The sequence below is a fragment of the Lissotriton helveticus genome, chromosome 10 (genome assembly GCF_964261635.1).
Source record: "Lissotriton helveticus chromosome 10, aLisHel1.1, whole genome shotgun sequence".
Taxonomy (NCBI): domain Eukaryota; kingdom Metazoa; phylum Chordata; class Amphibia; order Caudata; family Salamandridae; genus Lissotriton; species Lissotriton helveticus.
Window position 1 is genome coordinate 419781598 of NC_136071.1, and position 18538 is coordinate 419800135.

Here is an 18538-nt window from a genome sequence, read left to right on the forward strand (position 1 = left end):
TCTGTTAGCCTTCCCACATTTGGATTACTTAGATCCCTGGTGTCAATCTAGGCCCAATAGATACGTTTTAACTCAGACTTGCTTGGGGGTTTTGGTTCTCCCAAGAGTCCTTGAGGCCGAGAGTTGTCATTAGTTTCTTAACATTAGATATCCACGTAACCCCATTGTTGACATCTAAACTTATTACTTCTGTGAGTGCTTTGGCATAGTTCATGAGTTCATTGGTCCGCCTGAGTAGAGGCCAAAAAAGCAACGGGCGAAGCTTAGCAATGTCGCAGAATGAGCGTCTAACCCTGTCATACATCAAGGGAGCTAAGGGGACATTCCGGGATAGGACTTGGACATCCCCGCAGACCATCCCACTCGGCCGTCCCCCATTTTGACCTCGTCTGTGTGCTGGGTTAAGGAACAGGAAATCAAACTTCCGTACCCCCATCAAAACCCTGCAGACCCCTGGGGATCTCTGCTGCTGCCTTGGGAATTGTTGAGACAACTGGGACAATGGGAGTGGGGGATATTCAGACATCACCAGCTCGAGGATTCCCTCCAGGCTCTAGCTCACCGCCCGTAATACAACAGCACCCTGAAGGCATGACTGAATGTGCACCGCAAGAACCCCAGCAATGGCGAGGTCATGCTCTGTAAATATGTAATATATATCTGTCCAACCCTAATTGCTTCAAGTCTGCTTAAATGTAATCTTGAGTTAATTTCCAACTTGTATATATGTATCTCTAACCGCTAGTATCTGTGGTAGACATGAGAACTTACTACTAGGGCACAAGTTGGGGGTCCACGCAGGTGCACGGCGTCCACCCACTCTGTTCTCAGGGTGGATGCCGTCCCCCTTGCCAAGAAGTTGGGCCACACAGAAATATGCTGAAAACGTGTCCTGGTGTAATTTTCAGACACCGGGACACGCTAAGCAGCACCTGCCTGCAGTTGTCTGCTTTTGATTTCCAGAAGCAAAGTGGAGGGAGCTTTTTCCACCTCTAGATGGGCCAAAGTTAAGGGGCCATCAGGCCTCCTTTTGTTTGAATATCCTGACTGGAGGCGGCCTGGAAGGGAACCTCTCAGTTAAATGTAAATGCCACGGAGGGAAACAAAGGCACACACAGTTTGTTATCTCTTCAAAAGCACTTAAGAGAGGCAGCTTTTGCCTTTCTTCAGTCCCTATATATAATAGATGCGTGCACTGTAAGAATGTCAGGTTTGTTGGTCTTTCCCAGTATTTACACAAATAATTTTAATAGCACTATCTTATTTCTTTTATAGCGCTATGCAACCCAATGCAGGCTGTCAGAGCTCTTTATGAAACATACACATTATACATCGACAATTAATTATGCACGAGTTAATCAACAAGATGAGTTACATGAGACAGTGATGGTTACAAGGTGTAGGAGTCACATGTCCTTCATACCTATCTGTGATCTTTTAGAAGGACTACAATTTATGAACTGCAGGTGTCAAAAGGATCTGTGTTAAAAGCAGTAACCCACTTTACTATCTACACAAAATAAAAATGTGTCATCTGCATGTTAGATGATGTGCTTTGCAGGAGACACATTTACCTTCTTTACTACTTTGATTCAAATCTGTGACTTCACAAAACACATAACTCTCCAGAAAGGGCATTAACTACCAGAGTTATCTCACCATTATTACTATTCCATGAGATTTACTTGGCACCTTCACAGCAGATTCCTTAACCCAATCAAATATTTTAAAATGTAGACTTTGCAACCAATTAAGCATAATAGATCTACTTCCATGCTTCTCCTTGTGGCCAATTTCTTCATGGCAGGGTTTAAAAAAATTAATGTATTAGTTTAGGCCCAGATTTTGCCTCAAGATTGCATCACTTTTTTGGCACAAACCCAACACCAAATCTCATTTGTTAAATCTCATTATGTGCTTAAATGTACTCGTGATATACCTGATGAACATTGGTGTAAGGTCTTAATATGTGATGTCATTGTGGGATGTCAAGTGCAATGTCATGCCATCATGCGCTGTGATGGAACGTGTCATGATTTCACTTGAATACTGACTAACCTGGTTAGTCCCCCCCCCCCCTTCTTTTTACGATTTGTGCCCTGCTTACTACTCTTCTTATGCGGGTTTAGACCGTACTTGTTTCGTATAATTGATATCATTCATGAACTCTGAAGTCCTTATGTAATGTAACTCGTTCTATTGTAAAGCTCTCCGACACCGGGTAGAGTTCGCGCTACATAAAAACGCATAAATAAATGTCCTGATGTGCAGAGACGAGCAGAATGCCCAGTATTCGAACTACTGAGCTCGTACGCAGCTTCTCGACTTCCTCGCATTTACACTGTCAAGCAGAAACACTATTAAAATAAACTGTGTCCTTCAAAATAATTGTGCCAAATAGGCAGCCTCTCAACTTCCTCGAATTAAGACGGCATCACAATAATATTGATAAAACGAAAATAATGCAGCACGAAAAATTCCTCCCCACTCGTCTGTCACGTAAAGCTTGAAGTTTAACCTACAGCGCCTTAACTAACACAACAACCCATCAAATGTAACTTACACGGTTCGTCCGTGAATCAGTCTAGTGTCCGTTGTTGGTCGTTTAACAAGTGACATTAATCTCCAATGCTAGAGCTTCCGGATCACAAAACAACCAATACTGTCTCTGAACTTTCTCTGTGAGCAGTCTGTGTGTGGGGAGGTACTACTGAGGCGTAAACTGACCTAGGATTGGAGTATTTATGTCTCCTCAGCAAAGCCAATCACATTGCTCTCCATAGAATGACGGAATCGGTGATTGGTTGTGGATCCGGACGTTGAACAGGCAAAAGCTCTCCCATACTCCTCCAACAGTTGCTTGGTGTTGTTCAATTTAGTTGTGGTCTGTGCCTTCTTTCGTCGGGGGCCCCAATGATACGAGTTATTAGGGTGGGGGGCTATGATACGAGTTATTAGCGTACTGGACGGTATTCTGGATCTCAAAGTAGTGGGGAGTGGTTGTTGGTAGCCGTTTGAACTAGTCTGATCCACGGTGCTCAGCGAGAGCGAGGATTGAGCCCGGTCACTCTTTCTCAACGCGGTCTCGAACCAGGTCTGTTCAGTACTCGCTAGCGGTCCGCAACATATGGAACGGGAGGTTTAGAGGCCACGGTGGTTTGTGCGCACGCACTTGAGACATATTTTGTATTCTTATAGCGCTTCCTGCACCTGACGAGGCGTCAAACCGTTTTATATTAGCAGAGATTGCCAATTGTGTCCATGTCAAGTGAGTGGGCTGCTCCATATAACCGCAATCTAATAGCTAACAAATACTTCTCAATACGTTAAAAAATCAACAGAAATGACCCCATAGTTTCATTTTTAATTTTCTCCAATTTTCCTTATATGTCCATGTTTTATCGTGAAATGATCGCTGTGTTGATTTAAGTCTAGAGTCCAGTTTAGGATTTTCTCTTAACACCTCATCATTGGGTGCTGTAAAATCAATACTGCCAAATCGTGGAACACAACCTTTCACCAGTGTAGTTTTAAACAATCATTGGCAAAACTAATGAGTTTCGCTCATGGGCTGTGGCAATCTGGTGGGAGTGGAGAACAGGATAGTAAACAAATAAACAAGCATTTACAATGCAATAGGTCTCGCAATAGCGATATTTTGACCTATTGGCATTGCAAAACATTAAAAGGCATTGTCATTTACAATAGCAATAAGTCAAACTGTAGCAAAAGCAAGACCTATTGTATTGTAGAGCGCAGTGTCCATGAAACGGGCACCATGCTCACCAATAAAGTAGGAAAAAAAAAGAAACCGTGCGTTCTCCCTGAAGCGGGTGTCGCGCTCAACATTAAAGTAAAAAAAAAAAAAGAAACAGAGCGCGGTATCCCTGAAGCGGGCGCTGCGCTCAACATTAAAGTAAAAAAAAAAGAAAGAAACAGCGCGGTGTCCCTGAAGCGGGCGCCGTGCTTAACAATATATTTAAAAAAAACTAAACAAATAAACTGAGCGTGCTGTCTCTAAAGCGAGCGTCGCTCTCAGCATGCAAATTGTTTTTAAAAATAACAAAAGGTGAAAGAACGAGGTGCCCATGAAGCGGACTCCGCGTTCTTCTAAAATGTTGTAATAATTTTAAAAAGCAAGGCAATAGTGGAGTGAGTACTGTGGGGGAAAGGGGCAGCTGCTTTAAAACTTAGATTTGCATAGCGCTGTATACGAAAAGAGGTGGACGGGGACACCAATCAGCACTCTGGTCGCCAGCCGTGAGGGGAACGGCAGTTGCTGCGAGGCTCCGGTGGGAGCGAGGGGACCAGCTACTAACACTAAGTGCCGTGAGGGAAACGGCCGGAGTTCCCAAAGGGGGACTACATTCCCCAGCATCCTGAGCCAAGGCGCCACCTTGTGACATCTCTAAGAGGCAACCACCAACCTACAAGATCCGCCTGCATTTCCCGCAGCGCGGGACGCGTGCGGGCGAAGCCCGGGCCAAGGGCGGGCCCGTCCTTGCCCGTCATCGCCCGGAAGAGGCTGGGCTGGGCCACCTCCCTTACACTTGGATCAGGGCCTTCCTATAATCGGCCTAAGGTACTGTTGATTTCCTACTGACTCTAAATTCTAAATCCGGGACTCTGTAACACACTGTTTCCTTGAATTTGACTGCACAAAATGACCCAACCAAATCCCCCTAAACGCATCCAAGGGAAAAGAGCTTGTGCAACTAAGCTCCCTAGAGTCCAAATTAATTCTTCTGCTACAAAACCTGTCACCGCTATAGACCTAATGCTTCAAAAAGCAATTGGTGCAGTAAATACCGAAATAGCGAATACTGAACACAGATTATCTATAACACCAGATTTATCACTTCTGGCACCCACTTACCCTCACACTGAGTTAACCGTTGATGAGATTCCAACCTTTAGCGAGGTCCTTCCTTCTCGAGCTGGTACCTCCAACCCAACCCAACATCCCAGCGATATATGGGGAGGAACCAATGTTATAGGTCGGACTACTGGGGAAAAAAAGAACAGGGAGCAAGGGTGAGCCCAGATATAGAAAGGCTAAGGGGAAGCTGACAACAAGCTCCAGCCAGTCAAGAGGTAACCCATCCCCAACTACCATACCCCTGTCCCTTCCACCTAACTCTACGCACCCTCCTTGGATAGATACATTACTATCTGACTTAGTTGCCCAGTGTAGGGCAATTATTAAAGAGGAGGTGGCCCCAATCCTTAAACTTATTAAAGATCTTGCTATAACACACCACTGTCCTCCCCCCACATCAGTTTTACAAACTACCTCCACCATTGAAATGGATCGAAATTGTCCAATACTGCAAAGCTCTGGGAATGGGCTGGGGACTGTTGAGAGAAGCATTAAATCCACTTTGGCCAAACCATCGTCAAATGCGCAACCCCAGAATAATAATTCTAGTATCACTCATGTAATCACTAATGTTCCCCAACAAGTCCCTCGAATATCCAATCAACAAATAGATATTCATTCTACTAATCATAGTACCCACACAAGGATCGATGACCCAACTAGTGCACCCGTAAATGGAACTTCTATCCAAAGGAATCACTCTAGTCTCAGCAACGATCTACTTCCTGGAATTCTTCTGACGATAGATCTTCCACCTGCAGCCTCCCCCTATGTGATTATACTCACAGGTATCCCCATACTCTCAAACACTTTGAGGGAGACCCAGTTGGATCTTCGCAACAAAGTTTTATTTTGGCTGGCTAAGCATAAAAAAATTCCATATGAGCTAGCCAATCAAATTCTGATGGTAAGGAGAGTCGCCTGGGTGGGCCCTACAGAAAAAAATATTAATGGTGATTGCGTGATTATTAATTTTAGAGACCGTCATCTCGCAAAAAGAATCCTTACCCAATTGGTACCTCTTCGGGAAATTTCCACCTCTATAACTGCATCCAATCTTGGATCTTTTTATCCCCCTAGCAATAGCTTAGGTGAGACTAGCTCTACTAGAGTGTCAACCCTGGGTGTCGTACGATCTCATCGCCCCTAAGGCACTACCAAGACCTGACTTCTTTTTGTATTCCCCTGAATAATCGCTTTGCTCCCTTAGAGGATGTCGATTGACTGGATGACCTAGTACCACCTATTCCTATTGTTAGCCGAGTATCACCTATAATCACTAAACATATATCAACAAATCTTTGCCTAGATACTCCACGATCTGCCCAGCTTTGGGCGACTCCCATATTATTGTTCTCTGCCCTAAGAGTTTTGCCAATGGTCTGTTAACGTCTCCCTGTCATTCTTTAGCCTGTTCAATCACGGCTACCTCCTCTCCCACTAAGGGCCAGGATAATCCTCATAATCTTTCTCAGCACCTCCATCCTCTAATAAGCACACAACGGACTAGCAGGAGCTTGATAGACCCACTTACGTCTAAACTTAAAATTCTGTCATGGAATGTGGCGGGTATTTCAAAAAAGGTAAATTGTCCGGACTGGAACCAATTTATCAACCAATATGACATTTGTCTACTACAAGAGACATGGGCAAGGCAAGAGTTAATTAAGCAGGGGTTCCACGCGGTGAATAATTTAGCACTTATTGGCCCTAGAGGGAGACCATTTGGGGGTCTATCTATCCTTATCGCGTCCCATCTGGGCTGCGTAGTCTCCCAAATCACCACCCCTACAATAGACTTACAATGTCTAGTATTAATATTCCCTAGTGATTTTACCCTGATCCTAGTCAATGTCTACTCTCGCCCTACTAGACTAGGGAGCGAATCACCCATAGTGGCTGTGCTGGATGATTTTCTACACTCTGTAGTGGGAAAGGGTTCATTGATTGTGGCCGGCGATTTCAACTGCCAGTTTGAACCGCTACCTGGTATAATTGAAAGCATCTCTAGAGAGGAGGATGATCAGTGGTCCATCCCAGATCTCTCGATTCCACCGATTAAGGCATGGACCCCTCTTGTAATCCAAATTAACTCCCTGACCCTCGCACATTCCTTAAGAGCTTGTAATGGTCGTGCACAGTCCGACTTACTTGGGTGTCCTACTTACAATTGCCCTGGCAGGAACTCCTGCATCGACCATATTCTGATCTAGGCAAGAGCTTGGCATTCTCTAGAAGATTTTGTGGTTACTGTCCGTCAAGACAGTGACCACAATGCTCTAACGCTCCTCTTTAGGCTTCCATTATCCAACTCCCGTAACCAGCTCAATGAGGCAATTCCTAACCCTCCCCTTCTCACTAATGACAGGAGACGTTTAAAATGGCCGACGATTAGTAAATCCCCGGAGAAAATGACATCTACTTATAATGCCATCTGTAAAGCACTCTCCAACCTTTCTCTTGCCCATGCCGAGAACCAAGAAAGGAGGATGATTTCCATCACCCAGGTACTTATGAATTTGGTGACTACCCTAGCCGACCTCTTTAATCCTGTGATATCTAACCCAAGAAAAACCCAGAAGGCCTTTACATGGTTCAACTCTAAATGCAAGGGGGCCAAATCTGCACTTTTGGAGTCTCTAAAAAGTGGCGATAGGACCTTGGTGACGTCTAGGCGAACTGACTACAAAGAAGTGATAAGGGAGGCAAAACAAACGTGGGAATTAGAAAAGTGGGAAAGTATTAAAGAGGCCCTAAATAAAAGGGATATGAGGGATTTTTGGGCTATAGTTAACTCAGACACTAAATGGGGCCTAGTGGCAGACGATCCTAATATAGCACCGGAACAGTGGATAGATCACTATCAGAAACTTTATGCACCTCTAACCTCCCCTAACCAGGATTTTATTTATCCAAAGGAGAGTACAATTCCTATAACATTTAATGAGGTGGAATTAGCCATAAATAAGTTACCGCTGGGCAAAGCCCCCGGTTTAGATAAAATCCCTGGGGACCTCTACAAGGATCAACCCGAAATATGGATCCCCTACTTTTTGCTATTGTTTAATGCTATAATCAACGGCGCACCCATCCCTGGGACATGGGCTGGCGCAGAAATAATACCAATTTTTAAAAAGGGCTCCCCACTTCTCCCAGTCAATTACCGACCAATTAGTTTGATAGATCTCAGTCAAAAACTCTTTTCCCGTATCATCTTATTCAGGGTTCAGGCATGGATTGAGGATCAACAGATACTCAGCCCATACCAGGCGGGCTTTAGGGAGAAAACTTCCACATTGGACCAACTTTTACGACTACTACTTCTTTATTGGAAAACCGTGAGGGTAGAGGGTGGCAGCCTCTACCTAATTTTTGTTGACCTTAAGGCCGCCTTTGACTTGGTACCTCGACAAACTCTTTGGGCGGTACTTCTTGAAATGAGGCTTCCCCCTCCCCTTCTTGGAGTCATACAGAGATTGCACTTAGACAATTTTGCTCAAGTTAAGAGTGGCAAATCGGGCAATTTTACATCTAGGTTCCCCGTCAGTAGAGGAGTCAGGCAGGGGTGCGTTCTGGCACCCACACTTTTTCCCCTCTACGTAAATGGACTGATCACTCACCTAAGGGGATCCAAAGACATTGACGCCCCCAAACTCAATAACGAACAGGTGGTGGCGCTAATGTTCACGGACGATACCCTCCTGTTGTCAAAGTCCCCGATGGGAATTCAACGTGCCCTGGATAGTTTTTCTGAATTTTGCCAAGTGAGAGGTTTGGAAATCAATACACAAAAGACTAAATATATGATTTGCAACCCCCCAAAATCTTTCTGTCCGAGCCCCCGTCTAAATGGTGTTCCCCTAGATAGGGTAACCGTTTTTGAATATTTAGGTGTCACCCTAACAGATAATATGGATTGGCGTCCCCAGTTAGCTAAGGCAAAGTTACGCCTTACTCAGTTATGTGGTGGTATCCTTAAAACCCACAAGACCTCTACCATAAAACCCATTGCCCCCATCATGGAAATCTATAGAGCTCAAGCTCGGGGTGCAATTTTATATGGGGCCGAACTATGGGGCCATTCTAAGATCAAGGATATCTCCACAGCTCAAAACTCATTTTTTAGATCCCTACTGGCCCCTCCGACCAGTACTCCCTCAATTCCTATTAAAATGGATCTTGGCATTAGATCTGTACAAGATGAAGTTGCGTTGAGGGCATTACTCTATTGGCGTAGGCTCTGGGTAACGCCGGAGTTGGCCTGCTACAAAAACGAAGTCAAACAATTATTGGGCCTACCTGGTACTGCTGGAATACCTTGGTTCGCTCATATAAAAAATATGAGTGTAATTCTCGGTATCCCAGCTTTCTGGCACAACCTAGAATTAGCCGTTTCCAACCTGTCACATACTGACTTGGTCACCTTGTATAGGGCAAACAGACTGGCTGTTACACACATCCGCGGGACGGGCAGACTGACCTCAGAATTTTTTTATATCAAAATGGAGTATAAATTCGAGGATTTCTTGGACTATATTGAACCATGGTCAGCAAGAAAACTTTGTCTAATTCAGGCTCGGTACCCTCCCTCTCAGGGCCGTGACTGCAAAATGGTCCCTTAACACTTCATCTGAATGTCGAACCTGTGGTGCTCCAATTGAAAATGAAACCCATGTTCTGTTTTTTTGCCCAACATACAAATGTATTAGGAAAGGCTGGCTTGTACAAGTATGCCGCAACTTAGGCTTCGCACATTACAAGGATGCCTATAGAGTATTGAAATCTGATACCTCTATCCATTAGTATCCTCGTTATCACGCTTCTGGCATGCTGTATGGCGGAGGCAATGGTCTTATATTAAGTCTACCAACACTCTCAGCTACAAAACAGATAGCCTTGTATAGCCTTTGCCCAATCCCTTTTTTTAATTGTATAGCATTCTTTTTAAACTTTCTTATTTATTCTTAAATTGTTTATATAAACTTTTTGATCTATATAATGAGCTGTCATATTGCATGTGTATTCATAAAATGTTTTTTAATAATGTTTTTATATGCAACATCTTTTATGGTTATCACCGAAATAAAGATCAATTTGACTTGACTTGACTTGAATAAGTTTCGCTCATGGGCTGTGGCAATCTGGTGGGAGTGGAGAACAGGACAGTAAACAAATAAACAAGCTTTTACAATGCAATAGGTCTCGCAATACGGATATTTTGACCTATTGGCATTGCAAATGGCAATGCTTTGTATAACATTAAAATGCATTGTCATTTACAATCGCAATAAGTCAAACTGTAGCAAAAGCAAGACCTATTGTATTGTAGAGCGCAGTGTCCATGAAACGGGCACCATGCTCACCAATAAAGTAGGAAAAAAAAAGAAACAGCGCGTTGTTCCTGAAGCGGGTGTCGCGCTCAACATTAAAGTAAAAAAAAAGAAAGAAACAGAGCGCGGTGTCCCTGAAGCGGGCGCTGCGCTCAACATTAAAGTAAAAAAAAAAAGCAAGAAACAGCGCGGTGTCCCTGAAGCAGGCGCCATGCTTAACAATATATTAAAAAAACCTAAACAAATAAACTGAGCGCGCTGTCCCTAAAGCGTGCGTCGTTCTCAGCATGCAAATTGTTTTTAAAAATAACAAAAGGTGAAAGAACGAGGTGTCCATGAAGCGGACTCCGCGTTCTTCTAAAATGTTGTAATAATTTTAAAAAGCAAGGCAATAGTGGAGTGAGTACTGTGGGGAAAAGGGGCAGCTGCTTAAAAACTTAGATTTGCATCGCGCTGTATACGAAAAGAGGTGGACGGCTACAAATACAAACAAAAAAGCAGCTGCCATTGTTTGTGCCTATTGTCAGTAAACAAAATAGTGCTCACCCAGATATAACGCCGACCGTGTAACTAGCCAAGTAAAAGGTCCAGTGGTTATGGGCATTAACAAATGCAGACAAGGCGGTACCAAGGAGGGACTAACAAGCCTACTAACGAATCAGAAGCCTTCATTTATGAAGGACAATGACATATGTCAATGACAAATATGAGTGGAGAGTGGGAGGGGCTTCCAGTACATACCCTAATACAGCATGCCTCGCCGAGCGAGCAGCGCATGCACGCTGCCCTTAGGCTCAACCTAATGAACGTGTCAGTCTGTAATGCAGCTGGTGCTCATGTAAAGTGGTCTGATACCCTCGCGTCCAGTTCGCATTATATAAAACAAAAAAAAAAAATGAAATTAGCATGGGGCGACATACTTGCCCACTTTGTGAAGTCGTCTGTTCTCTGCTTTTAAATGCGGGCAGTCATGACTCTGGCATAACGGTCATTGCTATGAAGAACGTATAAAAAATGTTTTGGGATTTTTATTTTGAGCATGAGTGCTGCTCCCTCCTCGCTCTGAGTACCTCCAATCTGCACATTTTATTAAGATAAACTCCACTGTTCTATGAAATGATTTCACTTGGCAAAATGTAAACAAATGCAATGGCAAATCATACCTATTAAATCAGGACTTTAAGTATGATGAAAAAACTGGGGGCTCTTATAAAGGGGCGTGGCCAGTATAATTAAGGGCGTAGCTTAAAACACGTCAGCTAAAAATCTGTGTTTAGCATAGTGTGCCGTCCAACTTGTATTTTGCTGTTTCTGTCATTGCATCCGGATATGATACAACAAGTAACATCATACCTACAACAAGTCAGGACTATTGGCTTTGTCAATGGTTGTTAATTGAATAAGGTAAATACACAGCAACTATGGCTTGTATATAGTATTGAAAAAGCTTCCACTTACAGCCCTGGTGACACCACGACAATGTTGCTGCTCCTGAGTTTCAAAAAGAGAAGGGAAATCCAGAGAGAAAATTACTCTCATTAAAGAATTTCCCTTCCCCTAGAACACTCACCTGGCATGACATCATGTGGTAACTTCTCCACTAGTGAGAAGTAAGCAGTGTGAGTATGTGCACATTGATGTGCCTGCTGTCACTGCAGTCCGGAAAAAAACGGACCACCCATGCCAGGGCACAAAACAGAGCCTGATAGAGACCCGTTTCGAGGCCCCCTTTAATAAACTGCCGGTGCTCAACACTGGTGAGACCCAGCCCACTTAAAGCCCTGTATTAAAGTTAGAATTAACCCTAGTTTAAATCGTAAAGAAACGCGGGTCAAGAGAAGAACACGAAGAGAAAGGCGAGGCCGATGCCGGCCTTGCCGTAAGTATGGCGGGGCACCGGCCCCCCTTCCCCCGCCTGCTCTCCGTGGTGGGGCGCGCCCCATCTCCTCATTATGACGCGTTGGGCGCGCCTACTCACGGATTGGCCAAGAGGACTCCAAAGTGGCCCGGAAGCGATTGAATTGAATCCGGGTCACTGGGGGAGCAGAGGTCAGGGCGGTTAGAACCGGCCTGGCCAGTAAGGGGGTTTAAAAGGCCGGGGAGCGCGGAAGTCGGCCTCTTTTACCCGCGCTCCCCGGTCTGCCCCACCCAGCCTCTAGGAGGCTGTAATCTTTTTCTTTTATTTCCCTCTGTCTAGGTTGTCATCTCGTGCCGGGCTCAGGAGCATCGGGGGAACAGCAGGCGATTCTGTGGTGTCGTGAGGATCGCCCCCTGAAGACGCGTCGGTGCGGCTTGTTTTGTTTCTTTTCCCCCTTCAGGTGTGGTGGGAGTCCGTGCAACGGAGGGCAGAAGCACACAGGCGGCGTTTCTGTGTCACAAGAATTATCGGAGCTTTAATCCAGAGCCGGTCCCGCCTGGTAGCGAGAGGGCATGAGCTTTTGAGTGCTCCGTTTGTAGCGCGGAGGACGAATTGAATACTACACGCTGTGCAGGGGGACAGCGAGAAGGCGTTGTTGACACAGCAAATCGCATCGCTTTGTGACCATTGTTGGAGGGATACATGTTGGCACAGACTCTTCGCAGTGGCGCATAGGAGTGTTTCTCGGTCATCAGAGGTCACAGACAGGCCTGCATTTCACTGCTTCTGTGGGCCGCCGGGCTTGAGATTACTCGCCCAACACCCAGGTTAGCTGGTGTGGCGCCGTCCCAGTTGCGTGGTGCTTACGGCCAGTTTGTGTACCCCTACGGTGCTCAGGTAAGGACCTGGACAGGTTTCCAGGTCAGGCAAACTGTGTGAGGAGGTTCTCTGTGACAGACCTAATTTAGGTACAGATAACATTGTGTTTGCGGTAATATTGCTTTTCAGTGCATAAGTTACCTACAAAATTGTTGTCTCACGAGCTATAGCTAATACACGTGGCGCAAAGTGTTCCCGCATGGAACATATGTTGGAATCTATGATGCGTAGGATGGCGACAATGGATAGGAGATGGGGTAAGGTTGAGCAAATGGGGCAGAGCCTTGCAGAGCTCAGACAAAGAGTAGATGGGCAGAGGGGGCCAGCAGGCAGGCCTAAGCGAACCATAGTGCCCCCAAAACCCTGGGGGGAATCGGACCCACTCCCCAGGCGGGCTAGACCCAGGAAGGGGAAGGATCAAGCACTGTTGAAGCCCTCACTCACCTGAAAATCCAGGTGGTTCACCTTGAAAGACGTGGAGATTATTCTCGTCTGCCCCATAGAAATTGATCCGGAATTACTGATTACTAATTACAGTCACACCAGATCAAAATCCCAAGGGAAGGGGGAAGTGGATAAAACAATAAACTGAAAAAGACACTCCTATAATCTGCAAGCTCTCTAGGAAGATCTTGGCATGTGAGGTCTGTGTCTCTATTATGCAGGACCAAGAAAAGAACACAATAAAGGGGACATTAGTACCACAACATCTCAATGTGCAAAAATAAATAGTTCTATAATAAAGTAAATGTACCTTTCATGTCTGGTTAAAACTTCACCAGACTTCAGTTTCAGTAACTAAACCTCCTTGCTCTTGTTTTGGCAAAAGCATAGGTCTCTGTAACAATATATGAATCACAAGGTATTTACATTAGCACATCATCAACTCTAAAAGCATAGCTTTAAAAAGCCTATTGAATACTGTTTCCTCTAAAACTTACTACAAGCTCAGTAATTCTCCATTAGGTTTTTTCAAATTCTAACAAACTGTAAGCTGTCTTCCAGTATAACTTGAATTAGTTTTCCTTTTCCATTTGTGCCATTACTTTCTCAAGCAGTATGCAAATTAATCTCTTTACATTGCTTAACCGCATCGCTGCGGCGGCTTTTCCCACTGTGCGCGGCGATTTAAAAAACCCCGCGGTTCATGACGAGCTGAGCTCGTCATGAGCGCACGGCAGGTTACGCTCATGTCGAGCTCAGCTCGTCATCAGCCTGGAAGGGGTTAAACAGTCTTCTTCATGCTTGACCAAACAAAGAATAATCTTTCTCTTTTGAGTTTGCTTCCAAGGATTAGTTTTCTTTACTCAAAATATATGCACGATATTTTTCAAAGGTTAAATCCACTAAAAAAATTTAATGGCACTTACTGCGATGTTCGTGCTCTCAAGAGCTTTTTTTTCTTTAAATATTTCAACCTTACTTTCTCCTTTTGTTTCTGGTAGGAGCTCGTTGTCAAGGGGACTCCGGAAGAACAAGATTCCTTTTCCGGTCTTCAGCTGGGAAGAGAAATGCTGCTGGATCTGAAAGAATCAGCGCGCTGCCTGTCCCCTTTATCCTGGCAACTGCTGTGAGAAATGCGTCCTTCAAGAAACAGGCTTCGAGGAAGAATCCGAAGAATCCTGGACTGCAGGTGAGGAGGAAGGGAAACGAACACAAGCGTCTGTAACTTTGTATGCTTTGTTTGTTTTATAGGAATCTGAAGGGTGGGGTTTTCCTTCACGAGGCAGGGGATTTCAGTTTGCACGTGTCTGACTCTGATTAACTGTCTTTTAAGTCAACGTGCTGAGTTAACTAAATGCTGCCTAACACATGTCTTGATGTGTGAAGCTTTGATACTTCCAAAAGAGAAACAAGCATTGGCAATTCAAGAAACAAACATTGTCAATCCCAAGAAAGCTTTCTCATAACAAACCTTGGCAAACACAACTTGCAAAGTAACATCATTTGACATGGCAAATACAAAGTCCAGAATTACGTTCCACATTTACATAATGACTCAGAGTGAGGTTGAACATGATGTTGTAGAAACTACCCTAACAAGCACCCATGCAAGTCAGCCTTTAGGGGAGATTCCTCCGAGGGAGGGTCCCTCCGGAGTTCCAGTGACACCGGTGAGCCCTACACCAATACCTGTGATCCCTGCACATGTCCCATTGGTCCCCGCTCCTACCCCACCCGTACCTACACCAAGTCCGGTGGTCCCCGCGTCAATGCCTGTGGTGCCCTCACCTAGCCCAGTGATACCGTTTCTGAATCCAGTGGTCCCCATTCCCGCCACAGCACCAGCAGCTGTTAATCAGGTACCACAGGAGCTAGTGGCACAGATAGTGGCAGTTCTCCCTTGGCTAGGAAGGGGGGGGTGTTGCCAAATTCGATGGGTGCAAAGGAAGTAGGGGAGGACCCGTTAGGGGAGGCACAGAGGATGGTGGCGAAAATTATTGCTGCCCCAAGCGGGGTGCCAGGCAAAGGGCCAGGTACTTCAATTCTACCCCAAACAGCGGTACAGGAGAGTGGCAGTGGAAAAGACAAGATGACAGAGCCAGCTGGAGTTGGGGCAATAGGTAAGGAAGTGTTATTGCCACTGCTGGGCGCGGGTGTACTACCCACTAGGAGGGAACATCTGGCTAGGCATGTAACACGCGAGGTGAAGGACTTTGTATGGCCTGGTGCTTAAATCAATATGTTCTCCTTGCTTGTGGATAGCAGAGAAATGGAGTATGCCAGGAAGCAGAAGGATTGGATGCTTCCTAGTGAATGGCGTGTTGAAATGTTGAGATTCAGGGTGGAGGAGACTTTGAGCAACTGGATTAAGGCTTTTTCTGTATTTATGGCTATAATAGCTGAGCGTTCGCCTAATCTGCAAGTGGAAATGGCTTGTTACCAGAGCAGGGTTACTATGACTCATGATAAATATGGGGGCGTAGGGTGGAAGGAATATGACATGAATTTCAGGAAGGCTAAGGAATTTGACCCATCATTTACCTGGGACCGGGTCGACATAATCTCGTGGTTTGATCAGTTTGGCCCAGGACAGCCGGGCAATGCAGTTCAAAATTGGAACAAGGGTCACACTTCCCAAGCGCCTCAGCCCTTTCGGCCACCACAAACTGCGGGCACGGCCCCTAGTCCAGGAAGCGGTGGGGGAAGGAAAGGGGCATGCTGGGATTTTAATAGACGGACATGCACCAGGACCCAAGGCACTTGTAAATTCAGGCATGCATGCTCCATATGTAATCACCCTTCTCGCCCAGAAACAAAATGCCTCAAAAAATCAGGAAATAAGGGAAAGAGGAAACAGGAGTAAGGAGAAGGCACTAATGGTAACACATTCACCCATTGACGTTCTGGCTATGACTCCTTGGTTAAACGGGTACCCAGACCATGCCACGGCTAGGATTTTACAAGAAGGTTTTTTGTATGGCTTTAGAATTCCGGCCGTTGACTACACAGGGGCACCAGAGTGTAAAAATCAGCTTGCTGTAAGGACCAATCTGGGGGTGGCAGCGGCGAAAATTGCAAAAGAACTACGCCTGGGCAGAATAGCGGGTCCTTTTGATCACATCCCTGTGCACAATTTTGTCTGCTCGCCCCTGGGGGTGGTCCCGAAGAAAGAGGAAGGGGAGTTCAGGTTGATTCTTAATCTGTCAGCCCCTAGAGGCAATTCATTAAATGACGCCATCAACGAAGAAATCTGTTGTGTGAAATATGCCTCTTTTGACCAGGCAGTAGATATGCTAAGGGTTCTGGGACCCGGGGCCTTGCTAGCCAAATCAGATATTTAGTCCGCCTTCTGGCTGATGCCTGTACATCCTCTAGATCACCACCTTCTAGGCTTTTCATTCCAGGACAAATTCTACATGGATATGTGCATGCCCATGGGTTGTTCTGTTTCCTGAGCTTACTTTGATAAATTCAGTTCATTTCTGGAATGGGTTTTGAGACAGGCAACTGGGCACCAATACATCATGCATTATCGGATGACTTTCTCTTTCTTGGGTCGGCGGGCTCCCAGGAATGCGCTTGGTCATTGCAGGAATTTTGCGTGCTCATGCGTGCTTTCGGGGTTCCCCTGGCGCCAGGGAAGACGGTGGGTCCAGCAACCACAATAGAATTTTTAGGCATTGAGTTGGGCTCTATACAGGGGTGTTTCCGGTTGCGTAAGGAAAAAATTGAGAAATTTAGAGCAGCACTCCAGCAATGTTTGGCAAAAGATAAGGTAACCTTACATCAGCTACAACAGACATTTGGTCAGTTGAACTTTGCTCTAAGGGTATTACCTATGGCATGGCGGTTCTCCCGCTCCATCGCTCAGGCCATGACAGGCCTGCAGGAAAAACAGCATCACACCAGACTGTCGTCTGAGGTTCGCCAGGACATGCAGATTTGGATCGCATTTCTGGAGGGTTTCAACAGCAGGGTAGAGTGGCCCGGTCCCCCCACTACTTCCGCGGAGTTAGGTTTATGTACTGATGCTGCGGGCAGTGTGGGTTTTGGTGCCATACTTGGGAACAAATGGGTGGCACAACATTGGCCGGCTAGGTGGATGGAGAGATTTGTGACAGCCAATATAGGTTTTCTGGAACTCTTTCCCATCTGGGTTGCACTGACTGTTTGGCCTCATCATTTGCGTAACCAATCTGTGATTTTCTGGTCAGACAACATGACAGTGGTTGAATGCATCAATCAGCAGGCGGCATGGTGTAAAATTATCCTCTGCCTGTTGAAAGAGATAGTGCTATTGTGTATGAAGCTGAACATACAGTTTAAGGCTAAACATGTCCCGGGGGTGCTGAATAATGCTGCTGACGCACTCTCTCGCTTCAAGAGGCAGGTTTTCAGGGACCACCTACCCTCTGCAGAGGCGACACCAACACTCTTCCCGGAAGTACTCTGGCAGATTGGTGCCCCCAGCTACAGAACCTCGTGGCAGCTAACCTAGCACCCAGGACCAGACAGGCTTATGAAGGGGCGTTTTGGTCTTACTGTGCTTTTCTGGGGCAGGATTGGGAGGATAGCTGGCAGGAGTCAGGGGCATTCCTCCGTTATTTAGACACTTTGAATAAGGAAGGGCGCTCTGCGGCAACAGCCTGGCGACATGTGGAAGCGGTGTCTTTCTTTGCGCAAATCAAGGACCCCCTTAATAGTTTCATTGTAAGGAAGGCACCGAAGAGGTGGCGGCGCCTCCAGGGGGCTGCTCCGGACACGAGACGCCTGATTGGCTTAGAGCGACTATCATCACTGCTAGCAGCCCTGGGTGGCATCTGCATTTCAACAGGCGAGGCATTGCTATTCAGAGCCGCCTTTTCACTGGCCTTTTATGGAGCATTTAAGGTTGGGGAACTAGTGGCGCGCAATAAACAGGATGTGCAAGGTGGGCTCCAGCTTGAGCATGCAAGGATACAGGGCGACACTTTGCTAATAACCATTAAAAAATCCAAAAATGATCAGGAAGCCCGTGGCGTAGGGATAGTACTCCACCGGGCACAGGATAATCCATGCTGTACAATGATGAACCTAGAAGCCTTCCTTCAACAGAGGAATAGTGCAATAGAGGGGGCATTATTAATGCATGCGGACGGTACCCCTCTT

General features: G+C 45.8%; 1 protein-coding gene and 1 long non-coding RNA gene across 4 annotated transcripts in view; one reads left to right on the forward strand and one right to left on the reverse strand.

The window, feature by feature from the left end:
* HMOX2 (heme oxygenase 2) overlaps positions 1-2701 on the reverse strand; it is a 233491-nt gene extending 230790 nt beyond the window's left edge. For both annotated transcript variants that reach the window (XM_078662904.1, XM_078662903.1), the window contains exon 1: positions 2564-2701. The gene's annotated coding sequence lies outside the window, so the exon portion shown is untranslated. The remainder of the gene's footprint in view (positions 1-2563) is intronic.
* A 150-nt stretch (positions 2702-2851) lies between these two features.
* The window catches only part of LOC144785304 (uncharacterized), a 222178-nt gene continuing 206491 nt past the window's right edge, over positions 2852-18538 (forward strand). For both annotated transcript variants that reach the window (XR_013601821.1, XR_013601822.1), the window contains exons 1-2: positions 2852-4582; positions 14392-14579. This is a non-coding gene — a long non-coding RNA (uncharacterized LOC144785304). The remainder of the gene's footprint in view (positions 4583-14391; positions 14580-18538) is intronic.